This window comes from Triticum urartu, chromosome 5A, assembly GCF_056163025.1.
Source record: "Triticum urartu cultivar PI428250 chromosome 5A, HENAU_Tu73, whole genome shotgun sequence".
NCBI classification, from domain to species: domain Eukaryota; kingdom Viridiplantae; phylum Streptophyta; class Magnoliopsida; order Poales; family Poaceae; genus Triticum; species Triticum urartu.
Window position 1 is genome coordinate 186,825,502 of NC_141877.1, and position 9,831 is coordinate 186,835,332.

Sequence of the window (9,831 nt, forward strand, 5' to 3'; positions counted from 1 at the left end):
CAGCACTGATAAGTATTTCTGTATCTACTTGTCCAGTAACACCTGGCACCTTACCAAAGCACAGTTAAATATCAAATATGCTCGGGGAACACATTTCAATATTATTGGCTGAAACAATAGCATCAGAGTTTGAAAAAAAAACACAAAATGGCATTGGTGTAGAAGTTTAGTTTGAGAAAAAATATTGCAAGTGCAGCACAGGTAGAAGCTGATTGTCTAGTTCAAAAATATAGGAGCTTGGAAGTACAGAAGATAGGAAGTACAGAACATAGTGGGAGATTAATGATCGCTCACAGGAGAGAAATTCAGTGTCCTCGTTGAGCCGCTTGCTGTTGATAGAAATTCAGTTCAGATTATCCTATTTCACATCCATAGAATATGTATAGGGAAAATAATAATAATCAGACATGTACTCTACATAATACTGTAGTACTCAATGTGAATCCTAGTCCATGCCAAAAGGAAAAAAAATAGAAGAGGCTCTGCAATATTGGAATAAATTCAGAAAAGGACATATTGCCTTAGAGTAAAGTAAGCAGAGGCAACCGAACAAGATTCCTGATAATGTCCAACCTAAATAAAAGACCTAAAGTTCTCCTTTAACGATCCACAGTAAAAAAATAAAATAAGAAACTGAAAGTTCTACTCTTCCATATGTAACTGTCAATTACCATAATGAAAAGAATATCCTTTCGCCTTCACCATAAGCCATAAATCAAATTGTTTATTTAGATACAGTAAAAACCATAACTAAAGCAGAGCCAACTTTGAGAAATAAGGATCTCATAGCATGTCTGATTTGGTCCAACTGAACATGAATCATGGCTGCAAGCATCAATCGACTGTGTCTCGTAACTATGACAAACTAGTGGGATTGATGAAGAATTGCCTATGTATTTACTCAGTGAAGGGAGACGTAGTCTCATATGGGTAGCACAAAAGCCACAATAGTGCTGACGTTCTCCACCATGGCTCCGTTCTGTTCCTCACACGTACATCGCTAGCAGCATGGACAGTGTTCGCCGCAGCACTATTATGGCTGGCATTAGAGAATACTTACAGAACAAACAGTAAAACAAATAAATGAGCCACGAGTGTACATGCGTCTTCTCTTGAATGCAGATTAGCGTCTGCTCGCGCGCAGAAGCTGGTGTTGCTGCTGCAGATTGGCATCCGCCTGCAGATTAGCGAGACCGGCGACAAGCGCGCCGGCGAGGGCACAATGGCGACGGCGACCTAGGGTGGGGGGTGGGGGCGCCGACGCCGAGGAGTGTGCCAGGTCCAGTGAGAGGACGAGGAGCCCCGCTGAGAATGCGTTGGGGAGGGTGTCGGGAAGGCGGCGAGGAGGCCGGGAGAGAGGGCGCCCGTGAGAAGTGGTGGGCAGTTCGGGAGAGGGAAGTGCGAAGGGCGTGACGGCTCCGGCGGCGAAGGGCGAGGCGGCCCGTGGCGACCTGCGGTGAAGGGCGTGACGGGCGGCGAACAGCGGCGGCGAACGGCTGCTGGAGGAACAGCGGGGCGTCGAACGGCGCACGGGAGGAACCGCCCGTGTTGTGCCGTTCGTTGGGAGGAGGGGGCAGTAGGTCGTGCCTCGTGCGTTGTTGCCAGAGTTTTTTTTGAACGACGGGGCAGGGTTAGTGGCTTGATGTGTGGTTTGTATCGTTAAACACCATAGGGTTAAATATTGGAGGATTAAGAGCCATTAGATCTTGTTGATGAATGGGTCTGATTGTTTAGTTCTTCGCCCTCTCTTTCTTTTATAGTGGTAGTAGATGAACATTTTGTGAATCGATGAACTTTTTTTAAATAAAAACTCATGAATATTTTAAAATTCACGTATAATTTTTTAAAGAAACAATGATATGCTTATAATATACGGTGCATCCTCATGTCAAACAAGAACGCGCACTTGGTCTGGTGGCCGGCTCGGGTACTGGTTGGGCACAACTAGTGGGTTCGAATCCCCCTTGCCTTTTTTTCATTTTATTTCTCGGCCCATTCGGCCCACTGACATATGGGCCGCATATAGACGTGGCCTTCACTACAGAAATACGAAATACGTATGTGACGTGTAGAGCCAGGACTGACGTTTCAACCTCAGGAACCGTATTGATCATGTATTTTCATGTACCGGGACCGTATTGAAGCAATACACAAGTTTCAAGACTGAGTTGGACGTGACCAGCAAGTACGAGGACTATAGATGCAATTATCTCGGCTAAAAAACCACCGCACCGCGCCCGCGCGTGGGGGTGCAGCGCACCACATGAGGGGAAAAACCACTGCGCCGTGATGAGCCCCGCGCCCGTCCGCTTTCTCCTCCCGTTCCCTCAATCTCCAACCCTAAGGTCTCCTTTGGTTTGGAGGAATTTTGTAGGATTTTCATAGGATAGGGCCTCCTTTGGTTAATAGGATAATAATTTTATAGGAATAGGAAAATCGTAGGAAGTGAGATGACATGCATCTCAATTCCTATAGAGAAAGAGATGCCATTTGATGCATAGGATAGGAAATTTTTCATTAAGTCTAGGCTAATGTTTTTTTTCCTCTAAAATGTGAAGAATGGATTCCTATCCTGTATAGGAATAGAAATCCATTCCTATAAACCAAAGGGCTTCAAAGGAATTTTTTCTTAGCAAATTCTATTCTATAGAGTTCCTACAAAATTCCTACAAATTAAAGAAGGACTAGGATTTTTATAGAAAAAATTCCTTCAGAGCTCTTTGATTTTGTAGGAATAAAATCATATTCCTATGGAGGAATTTTTCCTATCCTTCACATTTCATAGAAAAATAAACATTAGCTTAGACTCAATAGAAAAAATCCTACGATGTGAATCAAAAGGCATCTTCCTTTCTATTCCTATGCATAGGATTTAAGATGCATGTCATCTCATTTCCTATAACTTTTTTATTCTTATGGTTTTCCAATCCTATGAACCAAAAAAGGCCTAAATCTTTTCCCCCTACAGCCGCCTTCCCAAGCTCCTCATCCCCTCCACTCCCTCGACAATGGTGGCGGCGGCGCCCTCTGGCGGCGGAGGAGGAGGGGGGAGATGGTGGCGGCGGCGCCCTCTGGTGGCGGAGGAGGAGGGGGGAGATGGTGGCGCGGCGGCGACCTTCCCCTCACGCATCCCATCCCCCCTCGTCATCCCGGATCTCACCGGACCCGAGGCGTGCGGGCGCGGCAGCGACCTGCAAGGGAAGGGCGACGCTCGAATCGATCCAGCCATGGATCGGTCCCTGCGGGAGAAAGAGAAAATGAGGACCTCCGTGCTCAACAGGAGGAGCCGGGGTTGCTGATCCGGCCGGCCCAGATCCACACGCCTCCTCCTTCGGCCACCTCGCCCCACCAGCTTCCAGCGACGTGGATCCGCCGAGGATGGAGGGCAGCAAGTGAGAGGGAGCAGGAGAAGAGGTGAATCGAGGGAGTGAAAGAAGGATCTCACAGGGGAAGAGGAAGGAGTCTAGCGGTGTATCCTCGTCTCATCCCTGGCTGCACCTCTTCTGATGCCATGGCACCAGTGGTGGCTCCTCGATGGAGCACCTCCTTCCATGACGGCACCACCAGCGGCTCTTGCTCGACGCCACGATACACAACATCGAGGTAAGCTCGACTCCCTTTCTCCCCTCTCTCAATTGATAGTCAGTGATTTTATTCTCTCCTTTCCATCTCATGATGGATTCCTTCTTCCAAGACGAATTAGTAACTTTAGCACCAAATATGAAGTTATTTGGACAAAGAAAAGAGCATATGGCAAAATTCTAGGCAATCCCTTGCTAGCATTTGTCTCTCTGAACTGTTGTTGGTTGATAGGCCAATAACCATGGCGATTTGCACTTACATATGCATTCTGCCTATGTTTTGGGGGTGGAATTTTGCCTTCTCTTAGGTTGTGTTCTGCCAGGTATAAGTTTGCCTGCAAATTGTTTGTGCTAATGTCTGTAAGAGCTGTTGTACTACACCTATATTCAATTGATGGCTAGGCACTATACTGTGCATAAGTAAAATTTCCAGTTTTTCTTTTCGTAGTTGCAGCAGTTATTCTGTACCAACTGCTTCCTCTCTTATTGGTGACTTGAAGTTAGAAGAGAAGATTTGGTTTTCTTTTCTTAGGTTTTGACAAAGCAGGTGAGGCCAACAAAACTGCTGCACCCTGTGCTCCAGCAGCCGAGCTGTATATACACATCTTTGCATTCTGATCCGTTTTGTTTTGCGATTCAGGCCACCCCTGATGCTCAGGCTGATGCTTCTTCGCTTGATGCTGAAGAAAAGGATGATCAGATTCAGACGCCCAAGAACAACAGGTGCTGGTGCTGCATCTTCTCTTATATGTTTATCTATGTACTTTCAATTCATATAGTCATTCAAATTGTCTATATACACATCTTGAAATTAAGGAACTCCGGTGGTTCAAAGCGAGTTGGGCCAGGGAAGAAATCAAAGCAGTGACTGTCCTGCACTAACTGTGCAAGGATCAAAAGCATATAGGTGTAGCAATAAATTCCCCTCTTATGCTCAAGTTAAATTTCTTCACTGAAGATATGGTAGGAAGTTACGTTTTGAGTTTGATTCTTTAAACTATAGGCCAATTTGCATATTAATCTCTTTACTTATTTTCTTACTACAGTAGCACACTTGCCTAAATCCCACATAAGACTGAATGGTACTCTGCCATGGTGTTTAATCTCAGTAATGTGTCTTGTTTTATTTTGTCCGCGGTGACTGGGGATGTGTTCTCGGCTTTGCCGACAGTAAAAAGAAGGCATACAAAACATTAAATTTTTGCCTTGGCTGAATGCCGCATTTAATTGTCGCTTATGTATTCCAAGTTATTCAATTCTCACTGAGCTTTCCTTTGCTAAAGAAATTTAATACGCAATATTTTTAATATGTGAGGAGGCGAGAGAAGAAAAGAGGGGTTGTTAGGTCAGACTTTGGTGCGTCTCTGGTCAGAAATGGCTGGATCCGTCCGACGCTCTTCCAAACAGTGTAGTGTAGATTTGCTGACCAGTACAACATCTAAACCTTCACTACTCTAGCTTCTTCTTACATTTCTTAGTATCAACAAATAAGGTGGTCACAATATATACTTGAAGATTGCATCCCGAGCCAGCTCGGGCCGCTGCTACCTCTTCCTCGCCGCCCAACAGGCCGCCGTGCTGGGGGAGCAGGGTAGCATCGGGTCCACAGGCACTCTAAAGCCGAGTAAAATCCTTGCATTCGTATTATTCACTTTCAGTATGCAAACTTCTCTTTCCAAGTTTGAGAGAACAAGAAGCCAGCGTCGAGGAAGCCTTGGGGTGTGAAAAGCATAGTAACAATATATCTGGGCTGCGACGTATATTGTTATGAAACTTTACTGTAATTACGATTTCCTATTATAGCTCATATGAAGAATTATTTGCTGCTTTTACATTTGCTTATTTTATTAACTTTTACTAGGATATGAGTAGCATTACTCAAAATTTTGCTTTGAGAAGAATCTAATGATGTATCCAATTTCACATCCAAGCTACTATGAATATTATGATTGAGCGACTGCTTGGCGATGTCATCGTCAGAGGCTCAGGCCTCCTCCCTGGACAAGGCACTCGTGCTAGGCGGAGGCGATCTGTGCGCCGGTTCAAGGTGAGGCATCTCCTCAAGCCACATCCAGTTTTTCCCATGAGTTTGTGCTAAAAGAATGAGTGTTCTTCTATGACCCATGCATTCTGAATTTAGGAGGAATGACAACAAAGAGAAGAGATCTTTTTGAAATTCTTAGTAAAGTCTGAGCTTTACGTAAATCTCAGTTTCCTTAGCAAACATATGTCTGCAGTTTTTAGTTTGATATGTGGCGTGAGGTTGGGATTTGTGATCAAAATGGTTGGATGTTGATTCAAGAGTGTAGAAAGGTGAATGAGATTCAAGAACGATTCAGGCAGCTTATGAGTATGTTACATTCTGATATTGGCTTCAGATTACATAATTTTATTTCCTTTGGATCGTTGCTTTGGTTCCCTGTGGCCAAGTATCATGGTTTTAAAGATAACATGTGTTTCATGAAGATAACAGGTGTTTCATGAGACTAGGATTCATTTAGGAATCCTTGTAGCACAGATCTCCATTCCTAATTTGACTAGCTAGGATATGAGTAGCATTACTCAAAATTTTGCTTTGAGAAGAATCTAATGATGTATCCAATTTCACATCCAAGCTACTATGAATATTATGATTGAGCGACTGCTTGTTACACTACACCATGCCACCAAACCAGTGCATTTGAGTGCGAGTTCAGTTATGTGTGTAAATAGCTGTAACGGAAATAATATGGAGTTGGGCATGTGCAACTCTAATTTAGACAAGGGTAGTCATATGTCAACCTTAATCCTACAAATGTGACACAAATAAATAATATTTGCTTTTGTGCCTTATCAATTTTCTTTCCTAATATTTCTTGGCTTGTAAACAGAGGCGGTAAGACGGTCGCAAGAATGCCAAGCTCTTCAGCTGTGGCATCATGCAATAATGGAATTGAGCATTCTGGGCAAAACATAAAGGACAACGAATATGCAAGGTTGGTGACACCAGCTGAACATGCAACAGCTGACAAGAAATTTTGCCTGAGCAACCAAAGTTAAGACACTTCATTTGGTGAATGAAAGTTTTGCTTGGATGCTTCCATCTTATATTAGCATCTTATATCTTCGTGAAATTTGGAGCCCCTTTGCCTTTGAAAATGTGAGGCGTTGATACTTCCTGTGCAAAAGAAAATCTCTTGTTAGGGATTTTTCCATTTAACATGTGCTTGTTCTAGGGTAGTGGTACTCTCTCTGCTGTGGCTGCGTGTTCGACCGGCCAGCCAAGGATCTCCAGCAAGCATGTGCTCCTACTCTCCTTGCCCTTAATTCCTGCCACAACAGCAGCTCCTGTGTAGTGTGAGCCAGAGAACTACTACACTAATCATGTTCCTGGTATTTTCTCACTCTTGCTTCACAGACGATGTATTGTAGTTAGTTCAAAGAAATTCCATTATATATTTTGCACATTTCCTGATTGGTGACCATCCATTTTATATGATGTGCTTCACCTGCAAGCGTTGAGTGTTTTTTTTTCTTTCAAGTTTCTGTCCCTTGCTCTATTTCATGAAATACATTCTTCTTCTCATTCCATCATTTAGCCTTGTTGATTACTTACGATTAGTGATTACATGCAATCATCCGCTTTAAATTAGAATAGTTAATTAGTTATGCCAGGTTGCTACATTTCTATCTCCTTTTTGCCAAAATAGAATTAAAATATGATGGCATGTTATTGACCCAGCCTCGCCGTCCGCTGTAGCATCACCCTTCTTGTCCACCACCCTAACTCCGTCGCGCTTCAGGCCTAGCATGTGACAGTGGTGCCGCGAGGATTTGCTGCCGTGGGAGGAGGGGCCCGACCCAGATGGCGGCCACCAGTAGGTCACACACTTATTCAGCTCGCCGTCTGGTTACTCTGATGGCTTCTCTAAGGTATCTTCTCGTGCAGCTTCACTCTTGTTTGTGTGTCTTGTGTGAAAAAGTAAGCTACCTGGCACTTGCTCTACTCTGCTTTAGCAGGCGCTCGCAGAGGAGGCCAAGGGATACATGATACTGGTAATTTACTAATGATCCATCTTAGTGGAATGCTTTTGTTGTAGATATTTTCATTGGTTGTCCTTTCATTTTATTTATATTCATGGCTGGATGGTGCCTTCCACTATGCTTCTTCACTGAAAAGGTGTTTCACATATGTGTACTTGCTTGAGAATGGAATAATCTCAGAATTCTGTTGAAAACAAAACTTAGTTATTTCAGCATGCATAGTGTTTGGCTATAGAGATTGAGTGCTTCACATATCCGATGCCATCTCAGAATAATCTCAGACCTGTTTAAATAACTTAGTGTTTGGCTAAGGAGTCCGCATTGAACGCCACATATCCGATGCCAACACACCGAGGTGAGCTTCAGCAAACACTCTATCTCTCTCTCTCTCTCTCTATCTCTTCATGCGGCCTCCTCACTCTCTGTAATCTTTCGAGATTGATTTTGTTTCCAGGTTATACTCCAATCAAACATGTGAATATTTACTTCAAGATCGATCCGACGAAAGCCGTCCACTGCCGCTCTGCTGTTGGGACTAATTTGGACGGGAATGGTGATTTCATGGTGATTATGATTACTTGGTTGTTGCTCTTGGAGTTACTGTGAATACATTCAACACTCCTGGTGTGATGGGGCATTGCCACTTTCTGAAGGTCAAATCCTTATTGGCATTGTGTGTCTCTTTACTGTTCTGCTATTTCTCATGTTTCAATCCTAAGATGTAAGTTACAGTTTAATTTCCTGCAAAATCTTGAGATATATGGTATTGATACTTTAGGTTATTGTACCGTACAGTATTAGTCATATCTTGTGCTTACAGCCTCACATTGTAAATGCCAGGTCGTGGAGGATGCCCGAAAGATTCGGAAGAGCGTGGTAGACTGCTTTGAAAAGGGTCACCTCCTAACCTCAGTGAAGAGGAGAGAAGGAAGATGTTCTGAGGAATATCAAGATTAAGTCTCCGATTCATATTTCGTCGACCAATCCTTCACTTTGTGATTATCGGTGGTGGACCTACTGGGGTTGAATTTGCGGTGGAGTTGCATGATTTTCTTGTCGAAGATCTGGTGAAGCTATATCCTGCAATTGAAGAATTTGTGAAGATAACAATTATGCAATCAGGAGAACATATAATGAGGGTTGAATGTTCCTGCAGTAATAACCTTAGTTTTGGGCAAGATGATCAAGGAGTAGCGAAACTTTAGCAGTCATCTTTGGCTTCACCATCTTCCTCCCCTGATCTTGCATCTATTCTAGATCATATAATTATGCTATATCATATATATTGTTTAGTTCAGACTTGTGCATGTGCGTGCATTGGCATTGATTTATAGAGATATTGCATGATTTGTACATAAAAGGAGTACGGATGATCTAAGAATAAATGTTCGAATAAAGTTAGTAGTGAGATTTAGGTAGAGGTTACCTGCACTGTTCTGTTTTATGTAGATTCTAAGCTGCAAAATCATACATGGCCCTGTTAGTAGTTTGTCTGAGTTGTGAGTTCACACATTTTCCCTTGGAATGTTTTTTACTTTTAGGTTCTTCCCAGCGTTTAGGCGTGTACATTCTAAGCTGAGTTGTCTGAGTTGTTTGTCTGAGTTGTGAGTTCACACATTCTAAGCTGCAAAATCATACACTTGCTTTTAGGTTCCCAGCGTTATATCATGAGAAGTTTCTTACTTTGCACCGGGTGATCAACTACATATTTAGACGAATACACTATTCAGGACCAGGAACATTAGGATTTCCAACGTTGTTTTCCTCTTTCAAGATTGCAGTTTTCATTAGTCTTAGATAGCTAAGGTACATAGTTAAAAATTTTTACTGTTCTCTCATCTCCTATATGATGTCTAAGAAATACTAATGTAGACAATTCAAAATTTTAAAATACCTTCTGGCCAATTATGTGGGGAAGGTGCAGCAAGCCGGCTCTCGCGTCGCAGTAGAGTGGAGCCGGCAATTTTATGACCGGTCTCTAAATATTTCAACTTGCATAGTTTGAATTAGTTTCACATGCTAAAGTATATAGTTTGAACATAGGTATTCCTTAATTTTCCATATATAAGGTTTAGAATTATTACCATCAGTGCTTGCTAAAACTCGAAGTTACTAACAAATGCAAAGGTTTCTATTACAAAAGGTTTAGAATCATTACCCTTGATGCTTGAATTTGGACCTTGCATCATAGAGCCAAATGGCACATTGTCCAAATACACGTTCAAAA

At 42.8% G+C, this 9,831-nt stretch overlaps 1 long non-coding RNA gene across 21 annotated transcripts; it reads left to right on the plus strand.

Moving 5' to 3' along the window:
* The first annotated feature begins 2,927 nt into the window (after positions 1 to 2,927).
* LOC125508258 (uncharacterized) lies at positions 2,928 to 9,029 on the plus strand. Of its 21 annotated transcripts, none has more exons than XR_007283325.2 (10): positions 2,929 to 3,603; positions 4,222 to 4,304; positions 4,398 to 5,628; positions 6,452 to 6,720; positions 6,802 to 6,953; positions 7,364 to 7,493; positions 7,581 to 7,616; positions 7,875 to 7,959; positions 8,059 to 8,257; positions 8,445 to 9,029. It is a non-coding gene; the product is annotated as an uncharacterized LOC125508258 (long non-coding RNA). The 21 variants fall into 21 exon arrangements; XR_007283315.2 differs by having other exon boundaries at positions 7,905 to 7,959; XR_007283324.2 differs by having other exon boundaries at positions 7,364 to 7,616.
* Positions 9,030 to 9,831: the final 802 nt, after the last annotated feature.